Source organism: Bos taurus, chromosome 3, assembly GCF_002263795.3.
Source record: "Bos taurus isolate L1 Dominette 01449 registration number 42190680 breed Hereford chromosome 3, ARS-UCD2.0, whole genome shotgun sequence".
Lineage (NCBI taxonomy): Eukaryota > Metazoa > Chordata > Mammalia > Artiodactyla > Bovidae > Bos > Bos taurus.
The window spans coordinates 56544342-56564375 of NC_037330.1; the positions used below are offsets into that span (position 1 = coordinate 56544342).

The following is a 20034-nucleotide window of genomic DNA, read 5'->3' on the forward strand; positions in this document are numbered from 1 at the left end:
AAAGAGCCTCTTGAGGAGGGTGAAAGAGGAGAGTGACAAAGCAGGCTTAAAACTTAACATTCGAAAAACTAAGATCATGACATCCCATCCCATTACTTCATGGCAAATAGATGGGAAAGAAATGGGAACAGTGGGAGATTTTATTTTCTTGGGCTCCCCCCAGTGATTGCAGCCATGAAATCAAAAGACTTTTGTTCCTTGGAAGAAGAGCCATGACAAACCTAGACTGTGTATTAAAAAGCAGAGTCATCACTTTGCCAACAAAGGTCTGTGTAGTCAAAGCTATGGTTTTTCCCGTAATCATGTATGGACGTGAGAAGTGGACCATAAAGAAGGCTGAGTGTCAAAAAATTGATACTTTCAAACTGATGCTGGAGAATACTCTTGAGAGTCCCTTAGGAAGATCAAGCCAGTCAGTCCTAAAGGAAATCAACCCTGAATATTCACTGGAAGGACTGTTGCTGAAACTGAAGCTCCAATACTTTGGCCACCTGATGCAAAGAGCTGACTCATTGGAAAAGACCCTGATGCTGAGAAAGATTGAGGGCAGGAGGAGAGGAGAGTGACAGAGGATGAGATGGTTGGATGGCATCATTGACTTAATGTAATGAGTCTGAGCAAACTCCAAGAGATAGTGAAGGACAGGGAAGGCTGGAATGCTGCAATCCATGGGACCACAAAGAATCGGACACGACTTAGTGACTGAACAACAATGCATTCACCTCTACTACCTATTATCAATGAATTGCCATTAACTCGATTAATAATCTGCATTTTTTCTGTATGAGAATTTTCATAATTTGCTATCTAATTCTAAATGATTTAGAGCAAACCATATGAAATTACCACAAATTAACCACACTTGTAGGTCAAAACTAGCTGACCCACCAGCGGTCTCATATGGTTCATCCTAATAGTAGACAGGGGACTACAGAGATCATAGCATTTCAATATCATTTTGAATGAGACATAAAATGAGAAAGGAAGGAACAAACAGAAAAGCTGGACAAAGAGTATTGAGTGAGCAAAAAAAAAAAAAAAACAATAGTAATCTTTTTGTCTGGGTTAGGTGTGTGTTCCCAAGGGAAATAATTTTTGAGCATGTAGCTTGATAGTAATAATAACACTTTTAAGGAGTATGGATGGCTCAAGGGATCAATTGGGATTTAGGGAGTGGGGTTTTTATCTGCAAGCTGTCCAATTTAGTCAGACTAACTTGCAATTTTACACAGTTAAACATCTTATGGATCTGAGACGAACAGACCAAAGAAAAACACTCTTACAATTGGATGTCTGGGTAGCTCTGGGCAGGTCTTTCATCCTCATGGTGATGTGATTGCCCCATCTTAAAGATGAAGGCATGAGTTACCTGCTCAGTCTCAATCCCATGTGAGAAGTCCAGAATTCTAAGTCGGAGTTAAGACAGTCCCCATACAGTCAGCAAGGAAAAGTAATTTTTCTAAACTGCCTGCACTAAAAATAAACCTAAGACAGTCTCGGGGGACAGCTACCCAGCCCCCTTCATGGACAGTACGGTCACTGTGGTGGGAGGCTGGGATGGACTAGGGAAAAAAACTAAAACCTAAAGAAAGAAAAACACCCTAATGAGGGCACCAGTGGTGAGCTGATGGGAAGTGAACTACCACTGGGAATGTATCACCTGAATGTTTTCTCCAGAGCAGGGTCATTGGACAAATCTTAGAAGAGAAACTCCCATAGCATGCACTATTTGGGCTCTAGCTAAGTTCTTGGAATGTCCTTTGTCAGCTGTCAGAATCACATATTCATAAACAAAGAGGAAAAGACTCACTAATATAAAATCAGAGAACAAAGAGCTGCAGATCCTGGTCCCTTCTGTGTTAACAAAGAAAACATGAAATTGTTTAAACCAACATACCAGGCATCCATGTCAACCTTGACACCTTCATGGATGGTCTCAAGTTTCTCATCTCTGTGAGTCCAGGGCTAGGCAATCCCTCAGAACAACTCACTGCTCTGTGCAGGACACTATACTTGGTACTGGAAGTCCTGAGTCCTAGACCTTGGTTATATAGCATCTTAAAGAGATACCCAGTTCTCATCAAGCTATAAATTCCTCCTTCTACACAAGGAAGGAATATGAAATTGTCTACCACATATGTATTTTTATTTTACTGAGTTACAGGCAGAGCTCTTTCCTTTTTTATATTCAGTTCAGTTCAGTCACTTAGTCATGTCTGACCCTTTGCAACCCCATGGACTGCAGCCCACCAGGCTTCTCTGTCCATCACCAACTCCCAGAGCCTACTCAAACTCATGTTGATTGCGTCAGTGATGCCATCCAACCATCTCATTCTCTTTCGTCCCCTTCTCCTCCTGCCTTCAACCTTTCCCAGCATCAGGGTCTTTTCCAATGAGTCGGTTCTTCGCATCAGGCGGCCAATGTATTGGAGTTTCAGTTTCAGCATCAGTCCTTCCAATGAATATACAGGACTGATTTCCTTTAGGATGTACTGGTTTGATCCCCTTGCAGTCCAAGGGACTCTCAGGAGTCTTCTCCAATACCACAGTTCAAAAGCATCAATTCTTTGGCACTCAGTTTTCTTTCTAGTCCAGCTCTCACACCCATACATAACTACTGGAAAAACCATAGCTTTGACTAGATGGACCTTTGTTGGTAATGTCTCTGCTTTTTAATATACTGTCTAGGTTGGTCACAGCTTTTCTTCCAAGGAGCAAGAGTCTTTTAATTTCACGGCTTCAATCACCATCTGCAGTGATTTTGGAGCCCAAAAAATAAAGTCTGTCACTGTTTCACTGTTTCCCCATCTATTTCCCATGAGGTGATGGGACCTGATGCCATGATCTTAGTTTTCTGAATGTTGAGTTTTAAGCCAACTTTTTCACTCTCCTCTTTCACTTGCATCATGATGTTCTTTAGTTCCTCTTCACTTTCTGCCATAAGGGTGGTGTCATCTGCAATCTGAGGTTATTGATATTTCTCCCAGCAATCTTGAATCCAGCGTGTGCTTCATCCAGCCTGGCATTTCACATGGTGTACTCTGCATAGAAGTTAAGCAGGGTGACAATATACAGCCTTAACGTACTCCTTTCTTGATTTGGAACCAGTCTGTTGTTCCATGTCCAGTTCTAACTGTCACTTCCTGACCTGCATACAGATTTCTCAGGAGGCAGGTCAGGTCGTCTGGTATTCCCATCTCTTTAAGAATTTCCCACAGTTTGTCTATTTATATTATTATAAAATTGGTCATGGAACTTAAGAAGCTCTCAAAAGATAGGTCTGGATGGGATTCTCTCCATTTAAAAAGTGTATTTTGTAACATTTAGCATATTTGCTTTTTAATATTATAGTATGTTAATGTATGTGATAAAATATCTAACTGACTCCCGAAAGGTATTTCCTGAATTTTTAAGTTAAATAGTATAACCCACAGGGCCAGACATGAAATTACAGCCAGAAATTCATAACAAGTGTCTAACCACCCTGAGGTTACTCCTGGAGGCTAAATGTCAATTGTGTTTGAAAAGACGTAATATGACCCATTGTGTTGCTTGAGAAGGCGTTCTGCCACACATGGAAAACGTTGTGGCTAATTATATGATTGTTTCAAATTATTCATTCCTCCCTAAAAGAAGCTTAACTTCCCTTTTCCCACTGACATCAAGCTTGGATATGTGACTTGCTTTGGCCAATGACATTTGAGCAAATATGACAATTACCACTTCCATGCAGAAGCTATGAGAGCCATCATGTGGTTCCACCTTGCTCTTCTTCCTCTGCCTGGAGAACAGCATGACCTAAAATATGGACTTTTTTTCCAGCTTCAATTCCAGAATAAAGATGTGATACACAGCTGTAACTGGATGCAAGTGTAACTGACCTACAGCCAACACATAACAAGAGAGATAAATAAACCCTGATTGTCGCAAGCCACTGAGAACTGGGCATTATTTGTTACCAGAAAATAACATAGAAAAAACCAACCAATACAAAAGTGAAACAAATCCATCAGGTACAAGAAGTGGTTCTGTTCCCTGAAATCCTCATATGACAATTGTAGCTGTATCTCGATGCAAATAAGGATGGGGATCATGAGGGAGAGGAATGCAAAAGAAAGTTAGGGAAAGAAATCCCAGGGAAGTATTGATGGTGTGCTAGAAGAAGTGGTTATGTTGTCAGCTGCATCTTAGGACATTTATTTGCTTCCAGGCTTTATCTCCTCTTCTCTCAGTTAGTACTCCCTCGAATATATTACTATAAGAACATCACTTTGCCAAGGACCAGCCGTATATGACTCCAGGAAACCAAAGGATTCTATATTCACCTCAAATGTGCTCTTAATATCCTCCAGTGATTATACTGTGCTGTGTTTTCATAGTCCAATAATTCTCCCTCTATAGACAACTGTTTTACACCTACTCCTCAAACCTCTAAATACTTTTGTCATCCTCTCTCTGTGCTGATGATTTTGCTTCCTGGTTCACTAAGAAAATGACAGACCTCAAGAGAATTTCACTCGGCTTCCACCATCACATCTGCTTCCCCACCTACATCTGTGTCCGTCTACTCCACCTTCCCTCCCAGCCACATTGTTCTTGTTCAGTCACCAAGTTGTGTTTGATTCTTTGTGCCCCCGTGGGCTGCAGCATGCCAGGCTTCCCTGTCTCTCACCATCTCCCAGAGTTTGGGCCCAAGTTCATGCCCAAAGTTAAGACCAAACCTTTACCGGATCCGATTCACTCAATAAAAGACATTGATCCAGCAATTTTCCCTTCTGTCTTCTGCATTACCAATTTTTTTCTATTTGATCACTCTCTTCAAAATTGAAACATTGGAATGACATATGTTATTTTCTCATATATTCTATAAAAACTCTCTTTACTGCAATTCTCCTTCTGCTATTCCCCTTTGCATATTCTTTTTATCAGATCAGATCAGATCAGTCGCTCAGTCGTGTCCGACTCTTTGCGACCCCATGAATCGCAGCACGCCAGGCCTCCCTGTCTATCACCAGCTCCGGGAGTTCACCCAGACTCACGTCCATCGAATCAGTGATGCCATCCAGCCATCTCATCCTCTGGCATCCCCTTCTCCTCTCGCTCCCAATCCCTCCCAGCATCAGAGTCTTTTCCAATGAGTCAACTCTTCGCATGAGGTGGCCAAGTACTGGAGTTTCAGCTTTAGCATCATTCCTTCCAAAGAAATCCCAGGGTTGATCTTCTTCAGAATGGACTGGTTGGATCTCCTTGCAGTCCAAGGGACTCTCAAGAGTCTTCTCCAACACCACAGTTCAAAAGCATCAATTCTTCGGTGCTCAGCCTTCTTCACAGTCCAACTCTCACATCCATACATGACTATAGGAAAAACCATAGCCTTGATTAGACGAACCTTTGTTGGCAAAGTAATGTCTCTGCTTTTGAATATGCTATCTAGGTTGGTCATAACTTTCCTTCCAAGGAGTAAGTGTCTTTTAATTTCATGGCTGCAGTCACCATCTGCAGTCATTTTGGAGCCCAGAAAAATAAAGTCTGACACTGTTTCCACTGTCTCCCCATCTATTTCCCATGAAGTGGTGGGACCGGATGCCATGATCTTCGTTTTCTGAATGTTGAGCTTTAAGCCAACTTTTTCACTCTCCTCTTTCACTTTCATCAAGAGGCTTTTGAGTTCCTCTTCACTTTCTGCCATAAGCGTGGTGTCATCTGCGTATCTGAGGTTATTGATATTTCTCCTGGCAATCTTGATTCCAGTTTGTGTTTCTTCCAGTCCAGTGTTTCTCATGATGTACTCTGCATGTAAGTTAAATAAACAGGGTGACAGTATACAGCCTTGATGAACTCCTTTTCCTATTTGCAACCAGTCTGTTGTTCCATGTCCAGTTCTAACTGTTGCTTCCTGACTTGCATACAAATTTCTCAAGAAGCAGATCAGGTGTTCTGGTATTCCCATCTCTTTCAGAATTTTCCACAGTTTATTGTGATCCACACAGTCAAAGGCTTCGGCATAGTCAGTAAAGGCAAAACTGAAAGTTTATGTATCCTCTGTCTCCAATTTTCCTCCTTCTATTCTCTCTTGAACCCACTTCAATCCAAGATTTTACCTACAACTCTCTGAAGACATGGCTCTTATCAAGGTGCTAAAGACTTCCGATTTGCTAAGTCAGGGATCATTTCTCAGTTCTCATCTTGCTCAACCAATGATTAACACTATACACAATCACTGTCTCCTCTTTGAGACAGTGTTTCTTCATTGGGCCTCCAAGACTCTCGGCTTGTTTGATTTTATACCTACTTCTCTGATGACTCCTCTTCATTTATCTTTTATGTTTTTCCTTATCTCTGCATTGGAGTCCCCAGGCTTGGTCCTTGGACCTTGTCTGTTTTCTATCTGTGCTTACTCTGTTGAGAAACTCATCCAGTCTCAAGGATCTAAGAGCTTATACTTCCAACCTTTCTCTGTCCCCTGAAATCCACACTCGTATCCATGACACATGATACAACTACTAGGCAACTAACAGTTGACATGTTTAAAATTCCTAATAGCCCCACCACCACCATCTAAACTATTGTTCTCACAATCGTTCCCATCTCATCAACAAACAACAGTTCAAACCAAAACTCTGAACTTGACTTCTATTTCCTCATACCCCACATCCTAACCATCCAGCAAGTCCTGTTCATTCTACCTTCAAGATATATCCAGAATCCCATCACTTCCCCAAACTGCTGCCATTCTAGTCTGAGCCACCATCATCTCTTGTCTGAATTAGTTCAGTAACCTTTTAACTGTTCCCAATTTCTCTGCCTTGATCTTTTTCAAATCTGTTCTCAACTTGCCAGATGGTACTTTCTGCTCAACATCTTCCCAGTCTTTCTTCTGATCTCCACTCCTACCTTGCTCATATTCATTTGCTCCATTCCAGCTATCTTACCTTCCTTGCTAATGTTTGAACACATCAGACATGCTTCCATCTCAGCACCTCTGCACTTGCTGTTCCCCCTGTCTTGAATGCTCTTTTGAGTTATTCTCATTATGTTCATGAAATAAGAAGTAAAGTCATCACAGCTCATTTCCTGACTTCCTTCAGATCTTTACTGGGTAAAGCCTCCTGGGCCACCCTCTCTGATGTTGCACACCTCACTCAGCTTGATCAATCTTCCTTCTCTACTTTATTCTTCTTCTAAGCACTTATGATTATCTAACAGACCAAATATTTTACTTACTAATTTATTTATTGCCCATATTCCCCAATAACAGATATAGGCTCCATGAGGGCAAGGATTTTTTAACTACTGTACTCAAAATACTCAGGATAGGTGCCTGGCACATAGGAGGCTCAACAGATATTTGTTGAAAAAATAAATGAAACTTTTTTTAAATTACTTCCTTGATAGCTAGACTGATATTATTTTTTAGTCTTGCCTTCCCTCCTCATCTGCTGATTTGTTTTTCAGTATTTATGGCCATTCTACTACATGTAATTTTCCAGATCAAAATTCCATATATCCTCTTTTTTCCCCTAAACCTATGTTACAGTCTGCAACTTCACTTCCTTGATAGAGGAATGTATTTATTTGTATTTAGTGTTTCAGCCCCTTTATTGGAGTGATTAAAAAAATATCAAAGTTGAGGAGAATTTTAGAGTCCCCCTTATCCCACCCTATCATTTGACACAAACGGAAACGTGATCTAGAAAGGGACTAAATCCTTCAAGATTGCACACCTAGTTCCTAGTTAATAGCATAGCAGGGTCACTTCCCTCCCATAGTACCAACCACTTTATCTTCCTTCTGGCTTCTGTAAGTAAAACTAGCTTCTTTTAATTCTTCTGCCTCTTTTATTTTTTCTCCCTCCCCTTAGTTATATCATTTTGATATCTTCATAAATCTGCTTTTATCTCATTTTGCAAGAATATTTGTGCAAAATGAAAAGGGAAGATTTTCATAGAATTTAAACAAAACCCCTACAGACTCTGCTAAACTTTTCATTAGATTCTTTTAAGATGTATTATGTATAAATATGCAAAAGATGTGTTAGAATTTAAACTCCAGAACAAAAATGTTTCAGAAAACGTGATTAAAATGTTAATATAACATCTACCTCAAAAGAGTGTTGCGAAGATTCAATGGGAAAATGTACATTGCCTGGCATACAGGGGAGACAGAAAAAACACATGCCATGGCATGGAGTTAGGTGTTTAAAGTGTGAGTGTTGTGTATTACCAGAGTTCCCATGTGGCCTTACTGTACATAATACCAAGACTCAATTTTCACTCTTAGTAGAAAAATTTGGTGAATTTGTTTTGGTCCAACTAGTTATAATAATTTATTATTTTACTTCCTGAGTAATTCCTCCTTTTACACAGACACAACATATCATTGAGTTAGTGGATGCCAACAGTTATCCTCATCTCCATTTACTCTGTGCTGGAAACTGAAATCCAAAGATGATTTACCTCAGCTCAAATGTAGCTAAGTAGTAAGAGAAATGGAAGCAGAAGCTTGAACATCTAATTCCTAATCCTGAGTTTTCCCATTGAGTCAGTCAGCACCATAAGTATGAGTAAATAATTCAAAATAAATAAACTAAACATTATCTCCTGTAGCACTAAATATTTGGACATTCTTCTCATGGAGAGATTGACTCTATATTGCATGCCCTTGAATCTATGACTGTTTGGCCAATAGAATAGAGAAGTGAAGCTGGGCCAGATTCCAGGCCTAGGCTTTAAGAAACTGGCAACTCTCACTTCCTGTCTCTTAGAATATTCTCTCTGGAAACCCAGGATCAGAATGTAAGAAGTGCTATTGCCTTGGACCCACCATGTTAGAAAGGCAATGCAATCAGCATTCCAGCCAACAGTCCACCTTTCAGGTAAAACTGCCATGGTGATGCTCCTGTGAATGAAGACATCCTGAACCCTCCAGACAGGCCCATTCACCTGCTGAAGGTCACTAAACAACCTTACCTAATTCAGCACAAAGCTGAAGTATCGCTGAACTGAGCCATGCCTGAATTCCTATGCAATAAAATCCTGATATATGAGAAATGGTTGTTATGTTAACTACTGAGTCTTGGAATAATATATTATGCAGCAAGAGATAGTGAATAGAATTTTCTATCTGGAAGTAGAGTGCTATCATAACAATAAGTGAAACCATGTAGTAGTGGTTTGGGAAGCAGACAATGGGCAGAACAGAAAAGACTTTGAGGACTTTGTTAGTGAAAGCCGGGAGGACCTGAAGGAGAATGTTGGTGAATACGTAGAAGATAGTGCAGTGACTGTTATTGGAATAGTGCAGTGACTGTTATCGGAAACTGGAGAAAAGTTGATCCTGGTTATGAAGTAGCAGAAATTTTGGCAGTGTTTTTGCCTATGGTAATATACATGATATAAAATAGACATAATGAACTGGATTGAGCTGGATTTGAATTTCCAAAAGGAATGCCAAATGATTTGTTTTTAGGCACATGATATGATATAGATAAATAAAGGTGAGGTGAAAAAATAGGAACTGCTTAATTATTATAATTAAATAATTATTTATATTATTTTATTATATTCTGCCTAATTCCTAGGAAGCAGGACTGAAGCTTAGTCGAAGAATGCCTATATGTGGCCAGTAAGACTTCAGAAATGCTGTAGACTAGAGACTGCTCTGTGCTTTCTAGTCTCTCCATTTTTCATAGGAACACCTATTGCCTATGTCTTACCTCCATCTCAACATTGTATGTCAGGGGAAATAACCTGTTTCTTTAGTTCTCAGGTTTTCAGACTGAGAGGACCCATACTCCTAGAAACAGATGTCAAGTGTCTCATTCATCCCTGTACCTGATTTGAATGACAAGAACCTGGATCTTAAGTCTGTTGTTGATGATGCCTGGGTCCTGATATTGTTATGAGATGAGAACTGGGGAGTACTTCGGAGAGAGTGAAGGTGTTTTTGCATAGGGAAGGAATGTAAATAATCAATGATCAAAGAATATACTGTGACAGATTAAATGTTGCCACAAATTCTCTGCTCTTCCATGAAGAAGTGGAGTATATATTCCCTCCCCTTGGATCTGGGTGAGCTCCGTGATTTGCTTTGGTCAACAGAATATGGCAGAAGTGAGAGTGAGCCAGTTTTTGGACCCAGACTTAAGGTACTGACAACCTCACCTCACATTCTCTTGGAATGCCATTTCTGGGAGCCCTAAATCCTCGACTACATCATGCTATGTTGAAGAGATTCATATGTTGTCATATGTTGACAAGAAGTACTCCAGAAGCCAAGATCAGGCATCTAGCCTAGGAACTAAATTTGTAAATGAATCTTAGAATCTCCAGACCAGTTCATCTGCCAGCTGAGAATCCCCAGTGATCTCAATTGACCCCACATGAAACAATCATCCAGCTGAGCCCTATTCAAACCATTAACCAAAAATACGTGAGATATAATAACATGGTGCTTTAAGCCCCTATGTTTGAGGGTAACTTGTTACACAGCAAGAAATAACCAGAACACTAACTATTCATATAATAAGTAAATACATGTAGGCACATTTTTCACAATAGACTATACACCCTAAAGTTGTGATGAGTTGACTTTTTGTAAAGGTAACCACATTTCAAATTGCTAAGAATGATTTGCATTTTTCTCATCCATAAGACATGCAGTCACTACTGCACTTAGCTCACAGGAACACTGAGAGAAGCAAATGAGATAATATGTATCTCATCTGCAAAGCCTTTCCCAATTTATAAATATATGACATTACTATTACTTTTCTGGGCTCCAAAATCACTGCAGATGGTGACTGCAGCCATGAAATTAAAAGACACTTACTCCTTGGAAGGAAAGTTATGACCAACCTAAATAGCATATTCAAAAGCAGAGACATTACTTTGCCAACAAAGGTTCCTCTAGTCAAGGCTATGGTTTTTCCTGTGGTCATGTATGGATGTGAGAGTTGGACTGTGAAGAAGGCTGAGCACCGAAGAATTGATGCTTTTGATCTGTGGTGTTGGAGAAGACTCTTGAGAGCCCCTTGGACCCAATGGATCCAACCAGTCCATTCTGAAGGAGATCAGCCCTGGGATTCCTTTGGAAGGAATGATGCTAAAGCTGAAACTCCAGTACTTGGCCACCTCATGCGAAGAGTTGACTCATTGGAAAAGACTCTGATACTGGGAGGGATTGGGGACAGGAGGTAAAGGGGATGACAGAGGATGAGATGGCTGGATGGCATCACTGACTCGATGGATGTGAGTCTGAATGAACTCTGGGAGTTGGTGATGGACAGGGAAGCCTGGGGTGCTGCGATTCATGGGGTCACAAAGAGTTGGACATGACTGAGCGACTGATCTGATCTGATCTGATCTGACTATTACTTTTTAAAGGCACATTTTAATAAAGTGAAGGGTTCCTTTGCCATTCAAATAATCATACAGTTTTTAATCAATTTTGTAAGTTCAGCTCATCACAGGTCTGGTTTTTCTATATACTCTTTTATAGGCACGTAAAATCTCTGTCCTATCTATGTAGACTTTATTCAGTACTACATTAAAGCCATGGTTATTAATAAAACTATATTTTAGTACAATGTTGACCTGTAGCAGACATACTTTACATCAGATAAGTAAAGCCCAACTGGTATTAGCTCATTCAGTCAAGAATACAACTCTTGGTAGAGGTAGAAGAAGCACGAAAGAAGTAGCTTGAGATAGAAAGTCTACCCCAAGCTGTGGTTCTGCCTCGTGTTGGCTGTTGCTGCTGCTGCTAAGTCGCTTCAGTCATGTCTGACTCTGTGCAACCCCATAGACGGCAGCCCACCAGGCTCCCCCGTCCCTGGGATTCTCCAGGCAAGAACACTGGAGTGGGTTGCCATTTCCTTCTCCAATGCATGAAAGTGAAAAGTGAAAGTGAAGTTGCTCAGTCGTGTCTGACTCTTCGCGACCCCATGGACTCCTCCGTCCATGGGATTTTCCAGGCAAGAGTACTGGAGTGGGTGCCATCACCTTCTTCGGTCTCGCGTTAGCACTTGTGCTCAATTTATGCACAGTAAGCATGAAGGAGACAGAGAACGGAGCATTCAAATACTTTCTTCCATAACAAAGAATGAAGTCTTATGAAGGCCTAGAAGTAGACCCATGAATTGCTTCTGTTAAGAGAGTTACTGAACTCAAATATAGTAAGTTATATTTCATGTTTTTAATGACAGTTTTTCCCCTTCAGAAAGATAAAATATATAAAAATGGTCTTTAAAAGGTCATTCCTCAGATTTAGTATCAAAAAAAGAGCTAAAAGCATTTAACACACATACACACACACACACACCTGCATGCACACACACACATGCACACAATTGTTCATTAGTTTAGCTAGCATTATCTGCTTTTATACCTTAAAATCTTTCTTTCAAATAAACAATATACAATGATATACAATACCTCAACAGCATACATTTCCTCAGTTTTCCCATCACATGACATTACATTACCAATGCCTTATTAGCATTGGGCTTTCTTCTTTAGAGCAATTAGAACACCAGAAAACTGAGTGCCTCTCCAAAAGCATGCTAGCCAAGCATATCACAAGAGCCTGATAAGGTACTCTTCAGACACTGGCCCATCTTCTCCTTCAACTTAGGAAATTTCAGAGATTCTGGGAGCTGGAGAACTTGAGAGAGTCTACTTCCTTTTAAAGGAAAGACCAACTTGGGCCGGAAGAACCTTGAAGGCATAACTAACCTTTGTTTCCATTGCTCTTCACCTTTCCTGCAACAGAAACTTAGATTCAGGGAAAGTACTAAAAAAGAAAAAAACTCTTTCATATAATCTTCTACAACATGGCCAAGATAAGACCTAGCATTCACTCTAACTTGGTACGATAGACTGACTAGTGTGTAAAGTGCAAAAATATTGAGGCTTACTTACCAAGTACCCTCACAACAACCCTATAGACTAGACCCTCATTTTACAAAAATGAGGAAAGTAAGGAATAGAGAGATTAAGGAATTCACTGATATGACATCAATTCAGTCGCTCAGTTGTGTCCAGTTCTTTGCGACCCCAGGAAGTACACCAGGCTTCCCTATCCATCACCAACTCCCAGAGCTTGCTCCAATTCATGTCCTTTGAGTCGGTGAGGCCATCCAACCATCTCATCCTCTGTCATCCCCTTCCCCTCCACCTTCAATCTTTCCCAGCATCAGGGTCTTTTCAAATGAGTCAGTTCTTTGCATGAGGTGGCCAAAGTATTGGAGCTTCAGCCACAGTGTCAGGCCTTCCAATGAATATTCAGAATTGATTTCCTTTAGAATTGACTGGTTTGATCTCCTTGCTGTCCAAGGGACTCTCAAGAGTCTTCTCCAACACCACAGTTACATAGCTGCCATTTATTGGAAAGAAAGGAATTGGATTAAAACCCGAGTCTGGTTCCTTAACCCTATGCTTAATCACTGTTTATACTGGCTTCCAAGTGAGGATGGGGCAATAATGATAGTTATCATTTATCAAAAGGTGATAGAGGCAGGAAACCTGGGGCTTTTAAGACAGGCTGAATTCCAGTCTCAACCTCTTAACACCTCCATGACCCCAGAGAGGTGAGTGAACATCTTTAGTGTAGTGAAATTTGCTCAGTTGTGTCCAACTCTTTGTGACGCCATGGACTGTAGCCTGCCAGGCGCCTCTGTCCATGGAATTCTCCAGGCAAGAATACTGGAGTGGGTAGCTGTTCCCTTCACCAGGGGATCTTCCCAAACCAGGGATCAAACCCTGGTCTCCTGCATTGAAGGCAGGTTCTTTATCCTCTGAGCCACCAGCAAAGCCTGAACTTCTTTAAGATAGACATAATTACAATACACTCATAAAGGTTAGTGTGTGTTTTAATGATCTGTTCAGTAGCTAGAATTTAATAAGCACTCAAAAAATGAGAAACAGATTATTAGTAGTTCCTATATGCCAAATACCATTTATATATTATGAACAACCTAATAACAGCCATGAAAGGAAAGTATTTTATCCATTTTATAGACCCAGAAACTGAAGCCTAGAATTGCCCAGAATTACATAGTTGAGTCAAGATTTGATCCTAGGCCTATATGACTACAAAAGCTTTGCTAGTTGCATACTATTCCTCTACTTCTCTCAGCATAGCAGCCTAGGCTGAGATCACCCTGGACCACAAGTAACATTTTGAATAATCAACTAATGTTTGTCAGCAACTAAGGTGGTGCAGCTGCTTTGTTCACTGAACTTGTTGCTTCTCAAATTCCACTTTTACTCTAACGCTCAAGGGAGGAAGATATTTAACTTATCTCTCCCGAGGAAAATACTAAACTTATAAACAGTAGCACTTTATACAAAATATTCAAAGTTAGCTTAATTTAGAGAAAACGAGCCTGGACTGAGGATCAAGACATTTGGTTTTTGTTTTGATTTACTTTTATCAACACTCTAATGACAAACTGTGTATACTTAGACATGTAACTTCAGAACCTCTACATTCTCCCCATGAAATGAAAGATGAGTTCAAAGTGTTCATTATAATTCTAAAGTGCTACTATTTAGTACCTCTTACATAGAAAGCTGAGTGCCGAAGAATTGAAGCTTTTGAACTGTGGTGTTGGAGAAGACTCTTGAGAGTCCCTGGGACTGCAAGGAGATCCATCCAGTCCATTCTGAAGGAGATCAGCCCTGGGATTTCTTTGGAGGGTATGATGCTAAAGCTGAAACTCCAGTACTTTGGCCATCTCATGCATAGAGTTGACTCATTGGAAAAGACTCTGATGCTGGGAGGGATTGGGGGCAGGAGGAGAAGGGGACGACAGAGGATGAGGTGGCTGGATGGCATCACCGACTTGATGGACGTGAGTCTGAGTGAAGTCCAGGAGTTGGTGATAGACAGGGAGGCCTGGCGTGCTACAATTCATGGGGTCGCAAAGAGTCGGACATGACTGAGCGACAGAACTGGACTGACATACATACATGTATGGGCTTCCCCAGTGGCTCAGCAGTAAATAAAATATGCCTGCAATGAAGGAGATGCAGAAGATGTGGGTTTGATCCCTGTGTCAGGAAAATCCCCTGTAGGAGGGCGTGGGAACCCACTCCAATATTCTTGCCTGGGAAATCCCATGGACAGAGGAGTCTAGCAGGCTACAGTCCATGGGATTGAAAACAGTCAGACATGACTGAAGTGACTGAGCACGCATGCACACACATACATGTATGCATACACATGTAGCAGTCAAAAGCCTCTAAACCAATTCTTCTCAGTAGGAACCCAGCAACATTATTATTACTTAAAGAGCTGTTTCAAAACTCATATATTAGGACCCTTGAGATTATGATTCCATTGATCTGATTGAAGCTTGAGATCAAATCTGTATATATTTTTTAAACACTGCTCAGCTTTTTCAGGTGAGCAATCAGGCTCCAGAAGCAATGCTTTAGAATCCTTTGATAGGTGCAAAATCACTATGCTCTGAGAACATAAGGATGACCAAATCCTGCACCAAGGCCTCAGCCCAGGGGAGCAAACTTACTGTTGAGGTAAAGTTCAGTTCAATTCAGTCTCTCAGTCATGTCCGACTCTTTGCGACCCTGTGGACTGCAGCACGCCAAGCCTCTCTTTCTATCACCAACTCCCGGAGCTTACTCAGACTCATGTCCATCGAGTTGATGATGCCATTCAACCATCTCATCCTCTGTCATCCCCTTCTCCTCTCACCTTCAATCTTTCCCAACATCAGGGTCTTTTCAAATGAGTCAGTTCTTCGCATCAGGTGGCCAAATTATTGGAGTTTCAGCTTCAGCATCAGTCCTTCCAAAGAATATTCAGGACTTGTTTCCATTAGGATTGACTGGTTTGATCTTCTTAAAGTCCAAGGGACTCTCAAGAGTCTTTTCCAACACTACAATCTAAAAGCATCAATTCTTCGGTGCTCAGCTTTCTTTATAGTCCAGCTCTCACATCCATATATGACTACTGGAAAAACCATGGCCTTGACTAGACGGACCTTTGTTGACAAAGTAATGTCTCTGCTTTTTAATATGCTGTCTAGGTTGGTCATAACTTTTCTTCCAAGGAGCAAGTGTCTTTTAATTTCATGGCTGCAGTCCCATCTGCAGTGATTTTTGGAGCCCCCCCAAAATAAAGTCTCTCACTGTTTCCATTTTTTCCCATCTATTTGCCATGAAGTGATGGGACCAGATGCCTTGATCTTAGTTTTCTGAATGTTGAGTTTTAAGCCAACTTTTTCACTCTCCTCTTTCACTTTCACCAAGAGGCTCTTTAGTTCTTCTAAATTTGATGGTATTGTCCATGTATTATCACATGGTGGATAGATGGAGGGAGAAACCTTTACAAATGATTTTCCTATTTAAAAAAATCCATATTGCCATTATAGCATCAATTTTAAATCTGAAGCAAAGATCTAGAAAGCAATAGGATTGACTCACATAGTTGTGGTGTCACATTCAACTTGAGAATCACCCAAAGTCAAGAGAAAGTGTGGTCAATAAAGCCCAAGGATACAGTCAGTACCTGAGCACAAAACCTGTTATCTAGTACCTGGGTTTGCTGAGCTAGGATTATGACATGATACCAAAACCATTAATAAAAATGAATATGACTGAGAAAAGTAGATTGAAGAGAATCCAAAGACAAACACAGTGGCACCCAATATCAAGAAATGAGTCATAGCTCTTTACTATTGTCAAGGCCAGCTGAAGTCATGCTGGAAAGGATGTCACCACCTAGAAAGAAATGGGTCATTTTTTAAAGTATAAATATTAATACTACTCAGACCATCATAGTAAATAAAAATATTTACCCAAGGACCAGTGATACTGTACATAAAAGACTGAAGGTCAAGTTGGCACATACCCACCGTCACCATTTCCAAAACTCAAGGATCATGCAAGCCAGCAGGTAAATACACATAGATCTATTGTCTATTTGGAGAGATATTTTGCATATGACCTTAAGTACTTCTTGTTTGAGTGTTATCTTCAAAATAGAGTTAATAAGACTGTCTAAGAGTATTTGACAATTATTTAATTACAACCTGCAAAGTACACTAAACTCTTTGGCAGAAAAAGATACGTGAAGAAATATGTAAAATGGATAAGAGCAAAATAGTCCTTAAAAACACCCTGACACCCTCCTCTATAATCTACATGCTACATCTATCTTCTAGATCTTCTAATCTCAATATTTCATCAGGTATTCATGAATGAAATCATTTATAATCAGTCAAGTAAATCCTTCATCAATAAACTGAGTCCTGTGTAGACAGCCTCTTTGCTCTGCCCAGGGGGGATATATGAAGACATTGGAATCTGAGGCACAATTTGTTATTTAGTCACTAAGTCATGTCTGACTCTTTTGTGACCCCATGGACTATAGCCCTCCAGGCTCCTCTGTCCATAGGATTTCCCAGCAAGAACATTGGAGTGAGCTATTATTTCCTTCTTCAGGAGATCTTCCAACCCAGGGATCGAACTCAAGTCTATCAAACTCAAATCTACATGAACTCGAATCTACATTGGCAGGTGGATTCTTTACCACTAAGCCACCCAGCATAATACAAAAATATATTTGGTCTTTGCCCACAGTTCCTGGTACAGAGCTTCTAAAACCCTTGGCATTTCCTGAGTGATAGGAGTATCTTTTGTTATTCCAGAGTTTATGCTAGTCATATGACTTAGGGCAAGGGCCCCTAGATAATCTCAGGATGGGGCTGGTCACCAGAGAGACCAAATGATTAGAGTGTCAGCCCCACCCAGCAACCTCCAGGAAGGGAAGGGTGGGGCTGGACCTTGAGCTCTATAGAAAATCATGAACAGTGAAATTCAGAAAGCTCCCAGTTTGGTGAACAACTCTAGGTGCTGCAAGGGTGATGTGCCTAGGAAGGCATGGAAACTCCATTCTCTGGCCCTCCTCTACTCCCCAATGCCTTAACCTATGCCTCTCTTCCATGTAGTAAGTAAAAGACTTTCCAGAGTTCTGAGAGCCATTATAGCAAATTATCAAACTTGAGGAGACTGTCATGGAAATCCCCCATTTAGAGTTAGGGAGTCAGAAGTACAGGTAGCCTAGGACTTGAGATTGGCCTCTGAAGTGGGAACAGTCTTGTGGGACTGAACCCTTTAACTCCTGGGATCTGAGGCTAGCTCCAGGTAGGCAGTGTCAGAATTGAATTGAACTGTTGGATACACAGCTGTGTCTGACAAATCTGGAAGTGGTGTTGGAAAAGACATCAGGTATTTGGTATCAGGAGAAAAAAAAAAAAAAACATATTTCTTCATATCAGAGCTTTTCTGGACTGATGTCCCAAAAGGTTACATTTCAAGACTAAAAGAAAATTGGCCAGAAACTTCATGTCAACCAACAAATTTTAAAATGAGATGTTGTTTGGTTATAGTTTCGTTAATACCTCTGTTATTTCTAAAATTTTATTCAGAGGAAGTAAAGCCCTTTTTACATGTTAAATATCAATCTAAGTCCAAAATATTTTACCAGATGGATTCTTATTAAAATGCAAGAAAAGAATAAAAGGAAAATACAGCGCACAGGAGCAGCAGTTAATCCATAGGTTAAGTCCTCTCCTAATGAAATGACAGAAGCAGTTTCTATTTTTGTTTTATATTTCTTTTAAGTCATAGCAGTATATTTTCTAATCAGACACTCTTATTATCCTGCACCATTCCTTTCTCTAAACTTCAGAGCTCTCTTCCCCTACCCACTTCTTTCCAATCCTAAATAACTTCAGGCATGTCTCAGTTGCTTATAGTAAAGCATATAATGTACTGTAAAGAGTACAAGCTGTAGATCAAGAGACCTAGTTCAGTTCAGTTCAGTCACTCAGTCGTGTCCGACTCTTTGTGACCACATGGACTGCAGCACGCCGGTCCTTAAACTCATGCCCATCAAGTCAGTGATGCCATCCAGCCATCTCATCCTCTGTCGTCCCCTTCTCCTCCTGACCCGAATCCCTCCCAGCATCAGAGTCTTTTCTAATGAGTCAACTCTTTGCATGAGGTGGCCAAAGTACTGGACTTTCAGCTTTACCATCATTCCTTCCAAAGAACACCCAGGACCGATCTCCTTTAGAATGGACTGGTTGGATCTCCTTGCAGTCCAAGGCACTCTCAAGAGTCTTCTCCAACACCACAGTTCAAAAGCATCAATTCTTCAGAGCTCAGCTTTCTTCACAGTCCAACTGTCACATCCATACATGACCACTAGAAAAAACCATAGCCTTGACTAGAAGGACCTTTGTTGGCAAAGTAATGTCTCTGCTTTTGAATATGCTATCTAGGTTGGTCATAACTTTCCTTCCAAGGAGTAAGCGTCTTTTAATTTCATGGCTGCAGTCACCATCTGCAGTGATTTTGGAGCCCAAAAAAATAAAGTCTGACACTGTTTCCACTGTCTCCCCATCTATTTACCATGAAGTGATGGGACTAGATGCCATGATCTTCGTTTTCTGAATGTTGAGCTTTAAGCCAACTTTTTCACTCTCCTCTTTCACTTTCATCAAGAGGCTTTTGAGTTCCTCTTCACTTTCTGCCATAAGGGTGGTGTCATCTGCATATCTGAGGTTATTGATATTTCTCCCGGAAATCTTGATTCCAGCTTGTGCTTCTTCCAGTCCAGCGTTTCTCATGATGTACTCTGCATTTAAGTTAAATAGTCAGGGTGACAATATACAGCCTTGATGTACTCCTTTTCCTATTTGGAACCAGTCTGTTGTTCCATGCCCAGTTCTAACTGTTGCTTCCTGACCTGCATACAGATTTCTAAAGAGGCAGGTCAGGTGGTCTGGTATTCCCATCTCTTTCAGAATTTTCCACAGTTTATTGTGATCCACACAGTCCAAGGCTTTGGCATAGTCAATAAAGCAGAAATAGATGTTTTTCTGGAACTCTCTTGCTTTTTCCATGATCCAGCAGATGTTGGCAATTTGATCTCTGGTTCCTCTGCCTTTTCTAAAACCAGCTGGAACATCTGGAAGTTCACAGTTCATGTATTGCTGAAGCC

The 20034-nt window shown here is 40.7% G+C and overlaps 1 protein-coding gene across 10 annotated transcripts in view; it reads right to left on the reverse strand.

Annotated features, from left to right (window-relative positions):
- LOC132344881 (craniofacial development protein 2-like) overlaps positions 1–20034 on the reverse strand; it is a 124756-nt gene that overhangs the window by 57194 nt on the left and 47528 nt on the right. For 2 of the 10 annotated variants that reach the window (XR_009493930.1, XR_009493936.1), the window contains one exon: positions 3888–20033. The exons of 7 other annotated variants lie outside the window; for them this stretch is intronic. The gene's annotated coding sequence lies outside the window, so the exon portion shown is untranslated. One more of the 10 variants, XR_009493931.1, reaches the window with a different exon arrangement.